This window comes from Sarcophilus harrisii, chromosome 3 (assembly GCF_902635505.1).
Source record: "Sarcophilus harrisii chromosome 3, mSarHar1.11, whole genome shotgun sequence".
NCBI lineage: Eukaryota > Metazoa > Chordata > Mammalia > Dasyuromorphia > Dasyuridae > Sarcophilus > Sarcophilus harrisii.
The window spans coordinates 438,314,105-438,332,761 of record NC_045428.1 but is presented as its reverse complement, the minus strand read 5'-3'; the positions used below and the strand labels follow the sequence as shown (position 1 = coordinate 438,332,761).

The 18,657-nt window shown below is 32.7% G+C and overlaps 1 protein-coding gene across 4 annotated transcripts in view; it reads right to left on the bottom strand.

The window, feature by feature from the left end:
• The window catches only part of USP12 (ubiquitin specific peptidase 12), a 115,255-nt gene that overhangs the window by 56,952 nt on the left and 39,646 nt on the right, over nt 1–18,657 (bottom strand). Inside the window, exon 1 of one of the 4 annotated variants that reach the window (XM_023499587.2) lies at nt 2,582–2,778. The exons of the other annotated variants lie outside the window; for them this stretch is intronic. The gene's annotated coding sequence lies outside the window, so the exon portion shown is untranslated. Of the gene's footprint in view, nt 1–2,581; nt 2,779–18,657 lie in introns of those variants that run through there. 4 annotated transcript variants of the gene reach the window in all.

Genomic DNA, 18,657 nt, shown 5'->3' with positions numbered 1-18,657 from the left:
ATAATAGTTATTTATGAATACAGGCTACCTCACCCGTGATTTAAGATGCTTAAAGCTTGGTATGTTTTGGTGAGGTTTTTTTTTTTTTTTTTTTTTTGGGGGGGGGCGATATTTCTTAATTTTAGATTTAAACACAAAATGAGAAAAGGAAAAAAAAAAATTGCCATGTACACAACAAACCATAAAGGAAGATTCAATATAAAAACCAATAAATTTCCACTTCAAAATAAACCACAATAAGTATTATACACTGTTTTCAAGCTATTCAGCTTTTCTTTTCTTTCTTGTTAGTTTTCTTTTGTTCTTAGCTGTGTACTTTTTAAATTTTTTTTAATCCTTCCTCCCCCAACACCACCACCACCCTAAAGAAGGCTACAATTAAGTGACAGATATAGATACACACACATATAGTTTTATGTGTGTGTGTGTGTGTGTGTATACCATAGATATCTATAAACATACATATATACATTTACATTTACGTAAAACTGTACTATGCTTATTTCCTCCTATCTGTTCTTCTTAAGGTTTATAGCATCTTCATAAGTCCAAGTCTGCCCATGTTTTTCTAAAGCAGTCAGCTTACTATATACCATATGAATATTACAACCCAATCACATCCTATCTGAAACATTGACTATTAAAGTTTTTTTACCTGGTTTTCTGCAATCTTTCTATTCTTGGCTACATGTTCTTGTATAAGTAAAAACTTAAAATTTAAAAATAATCAAATTATTCTTTTCACACTTCAACAATATTCTTACCCCATAATATAGTTTAAGGTCTGAAACTACCATTTCCTTTATATCTTTTTTTCCCCCTGGTTTCTCTAAACTTTTCTTCTTTCAAAGGAACTTTATTATTTTTTTCTAACTCAGTAAAAAAAATTTTTAGTAATTGGGATGACATTGAAAAAATTGGTTAGGTAAAATATTATTTTAAAAATTATATAGGCTCTACCTACCCTCAAACAATAAATACTACTTCAATTATTTAGATATGACTTTATTTGTATAAAAAATATTTTATACTGAGATGATTCAGTCCAGTTCCAAATCATCTGCATCTAGAGAGGGCTGTAAGGACTAAGTGTGGATCACAACGTAGTATTTTCATTTTTTTGGTTGTTGTTTGTTGCATTTTGTTTTTTCTCATTTTTTTCTTTTTTGATCTGAATTTTCTTGTGCAGCATGATAATTGTGGAAATATGTATAGAAGATTTGTGTATGTTTGAGATATATATTTAGTTACTTGCAGTTTAGGGAAGGGGGTGATAGGGAGGGAAAAAATTGAAATACAAGGTTTTGCAAGGGTGAATGCTAAAAATTATCTATGCATATGTTTTAAAAATAAAAAGCTTTGATAGCAAACATTAACTCATTTACTCATTAAAAGTATTTGGGGCAGCTAAATGGCGCAGTGGATAGAGCACCAGCCCTGTAGTCAGGAGGACCCTAGTTCAACTTTTACCTCAGACACTTAATACTACTTCCTAGCTGTGTGACTCTGGGCAAGTCACTTAACCCCAAATGCCTCAGAAAAAAAAAGATGTTTATGTTTATTTTCATATATTTCCAGTGTCTGTTTTGGTAGGTATATGCTCAGGTATATAGTATTTTAAAGTCTAAAATAACAGTGAATATTCTTGGCCCCTAGCATAGTTCCACTATTTTTTCACTTTTCTTTAAATTTATTTTCACTTTATCTGAAATCATGGTTACTATTGCTGCTTTTTTTTTTTAAACATACTAAATTCTATTCTTACCCTTTATTTTTTTTATCTTTGTTTCCTGTAAAGGGTAGAACTCTGGAGAAGTATACTTGAAAGAAGGGAATTGATAAGACAAGATATTTAGTTTAGCAAGTTAATTAATAGGGCACATGGTTAGCTAACCAGAACATTACAGTTTCCTGAATGCAACATATTAGTGAATTCAAATTTTAATCTGCTATCCATTTCCACTTTATGGTTAAATCTGTCCCATTCACATTCTAAGCTACAATTGCTTATTGTGTATTTTCCTCCTTCCTATTTTTCACTATCCTTCTCATATTATTTACTCTATCCCTCCCTACTCCTCTGCTTTATTTTTATCTGCTATCTTGCCCTCCTTCCCATCTTTTTAAGAGTCCCTCCTTTATTATCTCCTCAACTTTATCCCATTGCCTTATTTCTTTCTGAATTTTTTCAAAATTTTCTTTTTTGATTTTTAAAGTCCTTTTTAAGATCTTCCAAGAACTTTTTTTGTTCTTGGGACCACTGACATTTCTCATTGAAAAAGGTATGGCGTTTTTTGGTTCCAATATCTTCCTGACTACAAACACAGACCTTTATCCCTATAGTAATAACTGTATTGGATTCTTTCTCATTTACATCTTCATTTTTATTTATTTTGTTTTTAGAAACTATTAGTGTAATCAAGTTGTAGCCCAGAGTACGGGGAATTATTTTCTGACATCTGTTTCAGGACCCAACCTTGGGCACACCTTTCTGCTCCAAAGTTATATCTAGGGATCCCAGACACAGTCTCTCAAATGATCTTATTTCCAATGGCTACAAACTATAGCTATGTTCTCTGACCTGGAACTAATACCAGGGATTCTGCTCTCCAGCAAATGTCCACAGGCAACAGGGTCCTCGCCACTCACTACTGCATTCACCCAATGTATGCTAACTCCTAAGTCCTTTTCTCTGCAGTCTGAAAGAAAAGACTTACAGGGGGCATGACAGCTATCTTCAAGTACTCACAGGTCTGTTTTAGAAGAGGAGTTAGATTTATTCTACTTTAAACCAGAAGGAAAAATTAACCGTAATGCATGGAATTTGTTATGTCATATTTATATTTCATTTTTAACATTTTCCTACAATTTCAAAAAGAAAAAAGGATTATGATTATGATGAACTAGGTGATACAGTAGGATAGAGTACCAGTTCTAGAATCAGAAGAACCTGAGTACAAATCTCAACTCAAATACTGTGTGATCCATCCCACTGCCCCTCACCCACCCCCCACTCCAGGCAAATCACTTAACCCTGTCTGCCTCAGTTCCTCATCTGTAAAATAACTGGAGAAACAGACAGCAAACCATTCCAGTATCTTTGCCAAGAAAATCCCAAATGGGGTCACAAAGAGTAAGACATGACCAGCCATGACTAAACAACAGGAAAGCCATGGTTAAAACCTAGGCTTTCTAATTCCTAATCCATTATTTTTCCTACTGACCACATTTTTCTTTGCAAACCTACTTGCTTTCATGGTATCCTTTTTTATTTTTGGAATTGATAGAAGGAAAAACTTTGGAACTGAAAATTACTTAAATTTAATTTTAAAATAAAAAAGTACAAAATTAAAATGGGGAGGAAATGAGAGAAAAGGTAGCGTTTACTATAATGAACCAATTCACATAATATGGAATGCTCCTTATAAATTTTATTTCATATTTAGGCAGTCTTCCTATAATACTTCAATATATTACTAATGCTTGATGTAACTCTATATGACAAGTTATTTAGAGTTCTAATGATTAAAATTGCATATGCAGATTAATTTGCCAAAGACTTCACAAGATAGCACACATTACATTAACCCAATGCATCAAAAAATTGCATTCTTTTTCAAAATCTCACAAGAGTTATATAACAAAATAGTCACAGCTTACTTTTGTGATAGCAATGAACAAGAAACCAAGAACATGCCCACTGATTTGGGGCTTAAAAACCTCAAGTAAAATGTAGTGGAATATCACTGTACTATAAACAATGAATATGATAAATTCAGAGCATGTGAAAACACATGAGAAGATATATAAAGTGTGCAGAACCATGAAACTATTCAACAATTATGATACAAAAGTAAAGAACAATACAATGCAATTAGATACTGTGTAATTTTAATGACACAAGCTAGAAGCTTGAGAAAAATTGAGAAAAATTAATCCCTTTTCCATTATTGCAGAGGTGGGGAAACTATTAGTGTGGAATATTGCAAAAGACTGTCACCTATGCTGATTGATTTGGCCTCCCTGCTTTTTTTCTTATTTTCCTAAATTTTTTTTGTTGATATTAGATACATTCGGAAATGAATGATATAAAAAAAAAGGCTTTGATGAAAAGAGTCAATACTGAGGAAGCTTCAGAAAGACAGACATCCAAATATACAGACGAAACATTCTGAAAATTAATTTGGATTTCTGCTAAAACAATAACTAAAATATGCTTATAACCCTTTGACTCGGAAATACCATGGCTAGATTATTTACCCTAGGGAAGTTAACACAAAAGTAAAAGAGTGTGTGTGTGTGTGTGTGTCTTTCCCTTCTTCCCCCCTGTATATGTACATATGTACATATATACATACACACACACGTTATTCATAGTATACCTTGATCCCTAAATATAAAATAGATATCAATTAGAGAATATATGAATAAACATAAAAGCAATAATTCATTGTTAGGAAATTAGAAGCTAATTATGATGGTGCAGGAATAATAGCAAGATTTATATGAAATTAATTAACAGTGAAATAAGCAAACCAAGAACACAATGTACACAATGACTACAATATAAAGAAAGGCAAAAGAAAATCTAATGCTGTGTTCAAGGTAAGCCAATAGCCAGCAAACAAACAGATTAAGATATGAAGTGAAAGGGGAGGAATCATATTAGCAAAGAGAAAGGCTACTTCATTAGGTGAAATAAATGACAGAAAACACAGTAGCCAAAGACATCTGGGAGATAAAAGTTGAGGAGAATGGGAAAAGACACAGCTCTCAACAAAAATCCTCAATTTCTGTAGTAAAATATGAATCAAGGTTCTCAGAAGAAAGGGTTAGGGAGAGAGGCAGCCATGGAAATTTAAAGAAAAAAAGATATGGAATTCAAAGCCAGACGGGATCTTGGAAATCATCTGATTCAATTTCATTTTATAGAATGGGAAAGACCCAGAAAAGCTAAGTAATCTGTTCAAAGTCATAGAAATTGTAAGCAATAAGAAAAGCAAGTTTCATGACTAAATTCTTCTACTTAAACCAGTTATCAGTTTCAATGGAGAGCTAGATTTAAAGAACTTTCTAATTTCCTGTATATGCTACAGTCTTCTATAAAAAGTCATCTCCTCAAAAAGAATACTTCCTAAAAGGACTGGTTTCTGATGCTGCTAAATTAGTCTTTATATTTCAGATAAATCCCAAACATCTTGATTAAAAATACAAAGAATCTGAAGATGGAAGTAATTATAAGAATTATCTAGGCAAATTCAAAACAATCACCAGAAGTTTAGAAAAGATGTTAGGACCCAAGTTTGGCTATTATCATATTATGATCATATCAATTATGGCTATTATCATAAATACAGCCTTACTCATCAATTTCCAGAGAATAATTAATAGCTTCTGGAGAAATGGATCATTTAATCAGGAATGTTGCGAGTGGTACAGGAGGGGGAATGAGATTTAGCTAGAGAAGGAAATATGAGGCACTTGTAAGAGAAGAAAAGCATCAAGGAGAGGCAGTGTGGTGGACCAGTAGCAAAGATCAGGAAATGAAGAAGAGACCATTTGATGGAAGGAAAAACAACTCTGCTTTTCCTGGTTCACCCAGTATTACTTCCTACAACAAGCAACCCAACAATCAAATTGGAGAAAAAAGCCAACGAATTCACAGTTCCCTCTGCTGTAAAGGACAGGTAAGGAGCATCTACCTACTTTCTCTTTCCCACTCTCCTCTTGTTTAAGAAGAACCAGAAAAAAACTTAGTCTCACCACTGCTGCTGGTATTTTGTAAATCTGATTCTCTTTTTTGTAAATTAGTTTATTTCCATTATCTACAGCAGTTGAAAATTAGAGTATACAAGTAGGGACACTTTCTAAGGTTTTATGTTTCAGAAACTACAATTCTAGCCCAGGAGGTTGACTTCCCTAGAGGCAATCAGTCAAATGTTGTCCTGATTTTCAAACAAGGGAACAGAATGGAATCTGTAAAGTATAGACCAATAGGCTCCAATTCTACTCCTATGAGAATTCTTGAAACTATCTTTACAGAGAATACTAACAGATAACTTTTGAAAATAAAATAGTGATTAAAAAGAGTCAAGATGGCTTAATCAAGAACAGAATCACCTCATTTTCTTTTTCTTTAAAGATAAATAAATTTTATAATTTACCTTAATTTTTAGCAAAGGTTATAATGAAAGTTCCTCATACTATTCTTATGGAAAAGATGAAGAGTGATTACATAATATACAATACATAAATGGATTCAAAACTAGACAGCCAACAAAGAATTATTAATAGTTCAATGTCATTGTAGCAGAAGACCTCAAGAACTTACAGATGACTGTGTTATTTAACATTTTTATTACTGACTTAAAGGCATAGATAGTAGGCTCAAATTTGCAGAGGACATAAATCTGGGGGACAGTTAACACAGTGTGGATAACAGGATCAGTATCTCAAAGGATCTTGGCAGGATAGAACATGGGCTGAATCTAATCAAAGGAAATTCAATAGGCCTAAGTGTAAAGTTTTACATGTAGATAAAAAAACAAAACAAAACAAAAAAAAAAAAAAAAAAAAAAAGCTTCAAAAATTTAAAATGTGGAGAGCATAACCAGTAATTGTTCTGAGAAGACTGTGGGTTTTATTAGTGAAGTGCAATCTCAATTTAATATACATTTTTCCTCAAAGAAAGAAAAATCAAAGTCAGATATATTGAAACTCCACTTTGTTTCAATGAGTTTCTATTGACAGTAATTATAATGTAGCAATTCTTTACATTCTACCTACATTTCTTATAACTTAAGAGGTCAGTCACATCTCCCTCAGCCACATCATAATTCTATAAATACTAGAACATTGTGTCTTTAATTACTAAACAAAACAGAACTCTGACACAAAGAGGACTATCTTTAATTAAACTTTATAAATGAATAAAGTACAAAACAAATGAATAAAAATAAGAGTTTGTAACTTTACCATAAATCTAAAGATAACAAGAAGTCAAAGCTCATTAAATTTGCTAGGATTTTCATCTGTGAAGAAACATTCCTTTACATATGAATCAATATTGTTCTCACAGGAACATTTTAGTAAATTAGTACATTTTATAAAATTTCCATTTCATTTAAGGATGCTTATCTAGCCAAATATATAACTATACTTGGGGACAGTTATCAAGCAATTCAATAATATTACACCCAAAGATTAAATACCAACTTGCTCTACATATTCATGAACCTTTTATAAAATTATTTTACAACTTTTAAAAAAAAACTTTTTTTTTCATTAGAAGCTACATTAATTATATAATTGATGCATGCTGATATGGCACATGTAATAAGACATAAAAGAAACTTCAATGAACTTGAAGTCAGAAAAACAGGGTTCAAATTCCATTTCATATATCTGTGAATCATTTTATAAGTTCCTTTTATTTCTGAAGTTTCAGTTTCCTGATCTCCAAAACAAAGATAAGATTCATAGTATCTATTCATGGTCATCGTAGAGAAAGCTTGTAAAGCTTACAGTGCTATGAGACCGGGGGGGGGGGAGATTGCTGTTATGGTTTATAAAAGCCATTCAATCTCTTCTGGAAACTGCTACCTGTTATACTATGCTGATATCATGGACTATATCTACTGCTTTTCCATCCTTTCCCCTCTCCAACTTCCCTTTTTATACTGCAACTGCCATTTCTTATTGGCAATTACCATTTGAAATAAAAATACCAGCTAGACTAGAGACTAGTGGGGAAAAAAAAAGGTGGGAACAGGTTTGGGAGTTAGCCCCTAAACACCTCTATCTTGGTACCATATTTGACAATGTCCTTTGTCCTATTCTTATAAGCAAGAGACAGTTTTGAGGTATATAAGAATAGTTTATTGGACTCAGAATTGGTTTACTCTCTAGAACCAAAGAATAATCATCGAAATCAATGTCAACTTAAAGGGAGATCGCTAGAATTATCCCAGTCCCTTTGTGGTTTATTTTTTATCAATGACTTTTTTATACATTCCTTTATGTTTAAAGGAATGACAGGTGACACAGAAGTAGGAAGGATAACAAAAGATCTATAAAGATCAACACTATCAAATCTACTCAGATGGAAATTTGAAATTTAATAAGAATAAATGCAAAGTTCTACAAGTAGATTCAAAGAATCTATTTTATAAGTATATAAGACAGAGGAAAAGTACTATATAACGGTTTATCTGAGTATATAAAAGTTTTAGTGTGAGAAAAATCAAACTGATAGCGTTTCCCACTTCTGTTACTGATTCTAATCTGTATTACTTGCCAACATTTTATGTTCTGCCTGAGTCATGTTTCATTGTATTGAGTTAATTTCAGAAATTCAGCTTTCCTCTGAGTTAACAAAGTTTCAGAAGTTCAGTTTTCCTGCAAACCAATGATCTATTCTTGCTTGTGTTAAGGAATTCTGTTATCCTTGAAGGATACAAGTAGATGCCAGAGAATTCAGTCTGTTATCTCTGCAACCCTAGCTGTCCTTCAAGAAAGTCTATTGGCATCCTGAAGAAGTAAAGCCCCCTTTAATTGGGAACTACTAGCCTTATCAATGAATTGAACATGCTTAGAATTTTGTGCCTCAACTTACCTTAATTTCAATTGCAAGTTTAATTCAAATGCACTAAATAAAAAATTGAATAGGTAGCCAAAAAAGCTACTTTGACTTTTTCCTGTGGAGAAAGTCATGTGAAAAAAGAATTAGATTTATTTTGCTTGGATCCAGAGGGAAGAAATGAGGATAACTGGAGAAATTGGGGGGGGGGGGGGGGGGGGGGGGGGGGGGGGGGGGGGGGGGGGGGGGGAGGAAGTAAATTTTAGCTTGATATAAAGAAAACTTCTTTAAAATTCATCCAAAAATAGCAAGTTATCTCCTAAAATAATGAGTGAGTATCCCTCAATTAGAGGTCTTCTAGCAAAAAGCAATTATTTGTTGCAGATGTTTTATCAAGAATTCTCAGTATTAAATAGTCTCAGAAGTCCCTTCTAAGCAGACCATATGACCAACTAATGCAACATGTAACTGAACAATAGTATAAATAGCTATGTTTTTATACTTTGGATTAAATATTTCTTGGTGACCCAGATTAGGAATTTTATGAACATTTATAATACTGTTGCTATAACAATGTTTTCCAAATAGAAAACTTAAAAGTGAATTTCTGGAATATAGTTTATAACTGGAAGATTTATATATAGCTATTAAGATGTGTTATTTCAGTTCATTAGATTTTTCAGAGGATTGACAATTCATTCAACCTTACTTCCTCTGCTGAAAAAGCTTAATTTGAAGGATACATTTTTAAAAAGATAATTTTTTGACACAGTATTTTCCATCTCAAACAATCCTTGCTCCTTTATAAAAATGAATTGCTCAAAATAATTTACAATTTTTAGCAAAATATCCTTTAGCTTTGACAATCTAATCAAAGCGTATGCACCAGCCTAAATTACTTAATATGAAATGGTAGAGAAATTCTTATTAAGAACTTGATAAGATGCTTCAAATCAAATCAACATGTGTTCCAATATCTGATAGTTGGAGAATTCAATGAAAAGGTCAGAAAAGGTGAGGAGAGAGGAGAGGCATAATTCAATAGAAAAAAAAAATGGAGAGATCAAAGACAAATAAAGATCACGTGCACCTTACACTGCCTTATGTCTCTATATAATGAACACTTTTATTTAAAAAAAAAAAAATTAGTTGGCACTGAACAATGTCACAAAAGGCTCAAACTTGCTACATTTTAACAGATAGGAAAACATTTAATATGAATGTGGGAATTATCCTTGAGTTGAACAAATGTCTATTATGACAAATCAAATAATTTTTTCAAAGCTAAGAATAAAATTCATAGCAAATAAAGAGAAAAAGAGGTGACCTATAATTAAGATTTAATCTTGAAATATTTAAACTACTGAAAATTTTAAATGGGAAATGAACAGCAGAAATCTTATAGATATCAACAAGAGATTCGCCCCAAAGTTAAACTACTAAATTAAAGTCTACAACAATGAGAACATAAGAACCTACAGAGCTCCAGTCATTGAATAGTTGTCATACTTGCTAAAGTGAGAAAGATGGGTGCCAAAGACATTACAAGATGAAAATATAACTTCATTTGTAAATTCTTACAAAAAAGACAGAATTATGAGTAATAACATTTCATAAAGCAGAAAGAAGCAATGGAACATAAAATCAAACTGAAGAAAACTTGGCAATATGTGTCCAACTAAGCAAAGTAATCCCTAAGGACACTGATGGATACAAATGAAAATGTAACAAAAGAAAACAGAAGGAAATGGAAAATATGTATAAAAATAGTTGTAACAAACTGTTTCCTCCATCAAAGATAGCAGAATCACTACATTTGGATCCTAAAAAATAAACTTCAAGTACTGTAAAAGAAGTACAAATGACACTAAAAAAACAAAGAAAAACGGCTAGGTTAATCAAGTACATTAATCAGAATCAGATCAGAAGATTGATAATCTAGAAGATAAAATGATAAGGACACTGGAGGACTGATATAAAAGTTATCTGAAGGAGGAAAAAAAAAAACCAAAGGCTTGGAAAAATTCTCAAACTTCGTTAATAGTGAAAGTGAGAACATCTTTATGAGTTTTATATACATATGTTTGTGTGTGTCTATGTGTGTATATATATTTATATATAAAAATAATATATTGTATATATGTTTATATATGGAAATATATACAAACACACAATTGAGAACATCCTTAATGAGGGTGCTATTAGGGAAAAGACTTGGTGGTCCAATATGTTAGAATCCTTACAAAGTGTTGTCATTAGAGTTGATAGAAATAATGCTTGTGTTTGCACCTTTAAGAGTTTAGACATTAGAGGTCACACATTAGAGCTCACACCTTTAAGATAGTTTACACATTAGAGCTCACACATTGGAGTTCACAAGTAGGGCAGATACACAAAGTTAACTTTGTAACTTTGTGAATTCACACCTCCCATAATCCCACTCTTGGAGGAGTTTACACTTCTAAAAGAGCATAAAAAGATCTGAGCTCAATCAGGAGAAGTCAGTTGAAAAAGACTGAAAGCCAGAAGTCAGTGAATTTAGGAGACTGACAAACTAGAGACTGCAGTCTGGCAGACCGAAGGATTCAGAGGAGGAGAACCAAGATTCAGAGAGCTGAAGGCTGAATCTGGCAGACAAGCTGCAAGAGCTTTTGGAACCAAGGAGGGAGATAGGCCTCTAAGAAAACTAACCGGGCTATTTTGGAAGAGACAATAAAAGACTGTACTTTAATTCCTGGCTGCATTTGAGGTGATTATTGATCTGAACTGAAACAAAGGCTGCCTCCAGAAAACCTCCCCAAGAAACCTGCCCCCACAGAGAACCATCATATTTATTTAAAAAAACAACAACAACAACAAAAAAAAAAAAAAAAAAAAAAAACCACACAATGGATGGGTACAAGGGCTGGATAAGAAGTTCAAATCTGGCCTGAGACATTTACTAGTGATATAATCCTGGAGAAGTCACTTAACCCTGTATGCCTTAGTTTTTTCATCTGTGAAATGAGCTAGAGAAAGAAATGGCAAATCACTTTAGTACCTTTACCAAGAAAAACACAAAAGAGATCATGAAAAGAGTCAGACATAACTGAAACAAATGAACAAGACTTTCACAAATGATATTCAACAATAAGCCACATTTTTATCATCTCAAAAATAACTGAAAGATGTAGAGAATGAGATTTCATCTAGTTCTTATTTGTTGAGCAAATCACTAAGTAAAATAAATACCACTAATACATTGTTGGTAGAATTGTGAATACATCCAATCATTCTGGAGAGCAATTTGGAACTATGCTCAAAAAATTATCAAACTGTGCATATGTTACTACTGGGCTTATATCTCAAAGAGATCTTAAAGAAGGGAAAGGGATCTGTATGTGCACAGATGTTTGTGGCAGCCCTCTTTGTAGTGGTCAGAAACTGGAAACTGAGTAGATGCCCATCAACTGGAGAATGGCTGAATAAATTGTGGTATATGAATATTATGAAATATTATTGTTCACTAAGAAATGACCAACAGGATGATTTCAGAAAGGCCTGGACTTACATGAACTGATGATGAGTGAAATGAGTGGGACCAGATCATTATATACTTCAACAACAATACTATATGATGATCAATTCTGATGGATCTGATCATCTTCAGCAATGAGATGAATCAAATCAGTTCCAATGGAGTAGTAATGAACTGAACCAGCTACACCCAGCAAAAGAACTCTGGGAGATGACTAAGAACCATTACATTGAATTCCCAATGCCTATACTTTTGCCTGCCTGAATTTTTGATTCCCTTCACAGGCTAATTGTACAGTATTTCAGAGTCTAATTCTTTTTGTACAGCAAAATAATGGTTTGGACATGTATATTTTGTATTTAATTTATACTTTAACATGTTTAACATGTATTGGTCATCCTCCCATCTAGGGGAGGGGGTGGAGGGAAGGAGGGGAAAAATTGGAACAAAAGGTTTGGCAATTGTCAATGCTGTAAAATTACCCATGCATATAACTTGTAAATAAAAAGCTATTAAAATTTAAAAAAAATAAAAATAAAATAAAGTCCCATCCTTTCAGACACCTTAATAAGAGAATTATCTCATCTATATTATCAATTTCATTGTTATCTCATCCATATTATCAATATCATTGTTAAGTTCCCTGGAAGATTTAAACAAGAGAAATAATCCTGTTCAACGATATTTTGATAATAAATATCAGGTCAGGCATAAAACAGATGTATGCTCACCAAAAGTATTCACCATGATGATGAAAGCAATCCTGTGCAGAATCCAGATGAAATGAGATCTACAAATGAGATCCTTTTTATTGACATTTTTGTGCATCAAACCTCAAATCACCAAAGAGACTCCTGGAAAAAATCTACAATCACTCAAAGGTGTTTGGCCTATCCTTTCATATGGGAAAGACCAAATGATCGGGTACAGATTTTAAATTGAATTTGGAAAGACATTCCATTGAGTTTGACCAACAATATGTGTATGTCTCAGAGACAGACAATGACCTGGGCCTACAGGTAAAAGGGAAGAGAAAAGCAGACTGAAACACTTTGGGAGAAGATGCAAAGCACTCTTATTGACCCCCAACTTGCTGTATGACAGATTTAGAATATCACTACCTCTAAAAAACTAAAGATGAACATCACACAGAAGACAACAGTTACATGTGTAGGCTATGACAAAGTCAAAGAACTCTGAAGAACAAAAGTAAAGAGCATCAAGGAATTTATGACAGAAAGAAAAGATGGAATGGTAACTTGATAAAAGAGATGATGAGTGAATAGCCAAATTACTCCACTATTATGTTCACAATGTTGGAAGAAAGGAAGACCTTTAGCACAATGGACTGATAGCATGCAGAGATTTGATAGAACATGATGGGAATTACAAAGTAGACACTGATAAGTTGCGATCTGTTTCCACAGAGAGAACTCTAAAACTGATGAAATCACAGACTAATCTGAGTATAATCAGTACACATAATCCCTGACATATAGGAGCTTAATAAGTGCTTTTTGATTAGTAATCCCATTAGTTCTAATAGGTACAATATTATACAACCTGTCCCCTTGCCTAAAATGTTCTCTCTTTGATATGCTATTTTTATTTAACTGATCTTAAATAGTATAATAACATGTTTATACAATTTAAAAGGAACCATAAAAAAAAAAATTTCACAACTCAGTAAATTATCATAATGCTATTTAAACCTTGAAAAAGAAGTCTAAAATGACTGAATCTTGCTTATTTAACCAGCAAGCTCTAAAAAGTTTCTTTATTAAGAGAAAAAAATGTTAATTGCCTAGAATTGTAATATATTAAAAGTATAAGCTTAAGGAAAAAATTGTAATTTGTCAAGTGTCATGTACAGCAGTCACTGAATCTCTTCTAATTATAGTTTGGATGCAAGAACCTTCATTAAATACCTTACCCCCAAGTTTTCATTAACTTGCAATTTGATAAATTAAGTGTTTTGAATTTGGGGTTGTGTTTTTAAGTTCAGCTTTTCCATCACAATATTTGATTTAAAATTAATTAGATATTTTTGGATAACTAAAACGAAAAAAATATTCTACAGACACACACTTTGTTAAAAATTAAGAATATATATTCCCTTGTAATTTTTATAAGAGATAAATCTGCTATTGCTTTAGAATCTGCAGTATCTTTATAAAATTTACATTGGTAATAGCTTAGCTTTTTTTTGGTGGGGAAGAGGAGGAGGAATGTGAGGGAAGCACTAATCTAGGACAACTAGGTGGTGTAATGGATAAAGAGCAGATTCTGGACTCTGGACCCTGAATTCAAATCCTCTGAGGTCTTTTACCCTCATATCTTTTAACCTGTCTGCCTCAGTTTCCTCAAATATAAAATCAGGATAACAATAACACCTACCTCCCAGGACTGGTGTAAGTATCAAATGAGTTATTTGTAAGACATTAAGTACTTTTCTTCTTAGCATCAAAAAACCTGAATCATCCAAGTTTGCCACCTATTCTATTTTAAAGCAATCATGGTTTTTTGTTCATCTATGAAATAAAGATAACCACAACATGGCAGATTGGAAAGAATGATAAATCCTTGGACAATGATTTCATAGGATTCAGTTCCCTATATAAGTTCAGTTTTAACTATAAAACTAGGAGTTTGAAATAGATGACTTCACTGGTCAACTAGTACATGTTATGGGCCAGAACTTGAAACAAGGTGCTAAGTCACTGGAATTAATAGAGACAATAGTTCACACCTTTAAGAGAGTTCACACATTAGTTCACACCTTTGGGAGAGTTCACACATTGGTTTACACCTTTAAAAGAGACTATATAAGGAGGAGCTCCCACAAGCCCACTAGAGACTTCGAGAGATTCACAAGTCAGGATTGACTTTGGGAGATTCAGAACCAGGATTCAGTGTGAGATTCACAAGTCTCTAAAGGACAAGCCCACTAGAGGAGAAGCCCATGAGAAAAGGCACTCTCAGAGGCAAGCCAGATTCATTCCATTTTCCACCTTTGTACTGGCTAGAGTCTTTGGATTCAGAGAGAGCTAGAGGCTGAAGCTGGAATAGACAAAGGACTAGCAACAGGAGCTCTTGGAACTAAGGAGAGAGATAGGCCTCTAAGAAAGCTAACTGGAATATTTTGGAAGAGATAATAAAGGACTGAACTTTAACTACTGGCTGCATTTGGGGTGATTATTACATTGAATTGAAACTAAGGCTGCCTCCAGAAGTTCCCCAAGAAACATGCTCACAGAAAACAATATATTTTTGGAGAAGAGAACATTACAAGTACATCTTTAAATCTATAATGTTATGATAGGACGATAAAACATAAGACTTCAAGGGGCTATTTAAATATATATATATGTGCACATATATAGGTAAATATGAAAGTCCGAGTATGTTTTTAAAGTGTCATGAAAAGCAAAAAGTGCTAAAATGTCAGTGCAAATATCATTGTCAAAAGGTTTTCCTATATAACTAAGTTATTCTCCTTTTGAGCTAATGTTCTACAGAAACAGAAATATTATTCACTGGTTTAGTTAAAATAAATTCTATCTCCTAGTAATATCAGAAAATTGGGAACACAAAGATGAAAGTAAAATAGTCCCTGCCCATGAGAAGTTGAAAATTTAGTGTGTGTGTTTTCATAGAGATATATAGGAAACAGAAACAAACTAGATAAGATTTTGGGGGAAAGAAAGTGGGAGTTGAAAGAATTAGAAAAAAGATTCACATAGAATAAGGCCCTTTAACTGATACCTGAAGGAAACTAGAGGTTCTCAAAGAAGACATTCCAGGCAAAAGAGATAGAAAAAGAATGGAGATTAGTGATAAAGCATCACATGTAGGAACTGCAAGACTAGCTTGGCAAGACTGTAATGTATGAACTAATAAAAAACAGTTAACAATTATGTACTGTTTTAAGATTTGCAAAGCACTTGACAGATATAATTTGTTTTGATCCTACCTATGAGATTGATGCTATTATTATCACTATTTTGCATATGAGTAATGTTCAATAGTTTTCAGTCATGTCCAACTCTCTGACACTCCATTTGGGGTTTTCTTGGTAAAGATACTAAAGTAGTTTGCCATTTCTTTCTCCAGCTCATTATATAGATGAGGAAATGGAGATAAAAAGGGTTCATCCAGGATCACTAAACTAGTAAGTGTCTGAGGCCAGGTTTAAAACACGGCAAGATAAATCTTCTGAACTCTAGGTCTGGTGCTCTATCTACTGCACCAACTGGCCAAATATGAATAAACTGAGGCCAATGTAGATTAAATGGCTTATTTAGCAACTTACAGGTATTAAATTTCTGAGGCCACATTTAAATTCCAAGCCTTCCTTTCTGACACCAGGTCCAACACACTATCTTCTGCTGAGTAACACTTAAGTCTAGAGAAAGACACATTAAGGACAAGTTGTAAAATATCCAGAAATATCAAGGTTCCAGAAGTATCAAGAAACCAGCAGAACTGATGAAATGACATGTTCATATCCTCCCTATAGAATGTCACATAGCAACTGCTTTCTGTAATCCCTATCCACTGAACAGATAGTATGTACTATGAAAATAATTATGTTCTGTTTCTATGGAAGTCTATCAAGAAGAGAGAGGAAAACTTAGTTTTACACCCCTTCTGTCCTTATACCAAGCATAAATTACTCTACTCCTTTAAACATTCTGATCACTTCTAAATTCTTCAATTATCTACCAAAAATAATAATCTGTATGACTCCTCCTATTATCTTAATAGGTTCAAAAAGGGCTTGTTATATTCACTCTTCCATTCATTAGAAAAGACTGGTTTGTTTCATTCCTAAGTACTGTAGTATAGAAATAAAATTTCCAAAAAAGGTGTTAGATAAAGGAAAATCCATTGGCACAAAATAATTTGAATTGCCCCTTAGACTTCTTTATGATGAAATTTCACCTATATTATCAAAACAAAAACAAGATACCATTAATTTTTTTTTAATTTGAAATTAAATAGCTTATTAATGCCTCTTCCTATCTTTCTTCCCCTAACATATAAAGGGGGGAAAATCTTGTAACAAGATCTTAGCCTTCAAAGTTCTAGATAAGAGAAATGCAAATAATAAGCAGAAAGGTTTATATCTGTTGTTTCCTTGCTTATTACAATCACAGTATCTGGCACACAGAAAGCATTTAATAAATACTGAGTAACTGAATGACTGACAATGATTGATCCAGCCACAATGATCCCTTTCCCCATAACTTCAAACCCAAACCCAGTTTTTTAGTAAAGCCTTCTCTTAATGCCTTTCTGTACACTCTTATATTTGCATTTAACATGTACTACCTCAACTTGGCTCTTTTCAACAATGATTTTCAACAATGAGATGATTTAAGACAATGCCAATACTTTGTGATAGAAAAAGCCATTCAAACCTAGAGAGAATGGTGGAGACCGAATGTGGATCAAAGCATAAAATTTTCATCTTTTTTGTTACTGTTTACTTTCTTGGGTTTTTTTTCTCATGTTTTTCCCCACTCTTTTGATCTGATTTTTCTTGTGCAGCATGACAAATATGGAAATGTTTACAAAAATTGCGCATGTCCAAGCTATAGACAGTCTGCATATGGAAAAGAGGGAAAAATTTGTAACACAAATCTTTGCATGTATTTGAAAAAAAAAATCATTAAGAAAAAATATACTTCCTCATAGCATATATTTTCTATGCATGTCCTTTTATTTACCATAATACCATAGGCATAGCTGATGACTGATAAACTTTTGCTGATGATGGGTACTTGCTAGTAGCATATTGTGTACAAATGTGTATCTTTTTAAATCCTATTCAACTGATATTGATTTAATAAAATCATTTAATTTTAAATAACTATACTAAATTAATATATTAAATTTTAATATTAATTTAACTTTAAATTAATATTAAATTTAAATAACTACTAATAAAAAATAACTACTATTTCTAAGGTTGATATCATCTTAATTAATAGGAATGTCAGATTCAAATTCAAAATTTGATTAATTTGAAATCACTTAAGTCCCCTACATTTTGACAGTTCAGTGAACCCCCATTGAAATACTAAATTATGAAAAACAATGGAACTTCTATTAATGTACATTTCTCAAAAAGAGACAATGTTAGTATAAAATTATGAGTATAATTTTTCTCCACAATTCTTATTCCAACATATCATGGAATCAGGGAAGGATAGAGGGAATAAGCATTTAAACATCTACTATGTGCTAGGCATTGTGCTAAGCACTTAATTATCTATGATCCTCACAACATCCTTTCTAGGTAAGTGCTATTATCTCTATTTTACAGTAGAAAAAATTAAGGCCAAGAGAAATTAAGTGAATTGCCCAGAATCACATAGCTAGTAAGTATCTGAATCTGGATATAATCTCAGACCTTCCTGGCTTCAAGACCAATGTTTCAATCACTTCTCGACCTAGCAATCTATAAGCATGAAAGTAACCCTGATTTCTCCATCTAGAATAATATCTGGAAGCTTCTATCGTGCTAATTTAGCTTCATAGTATGACTCTTGAAAGA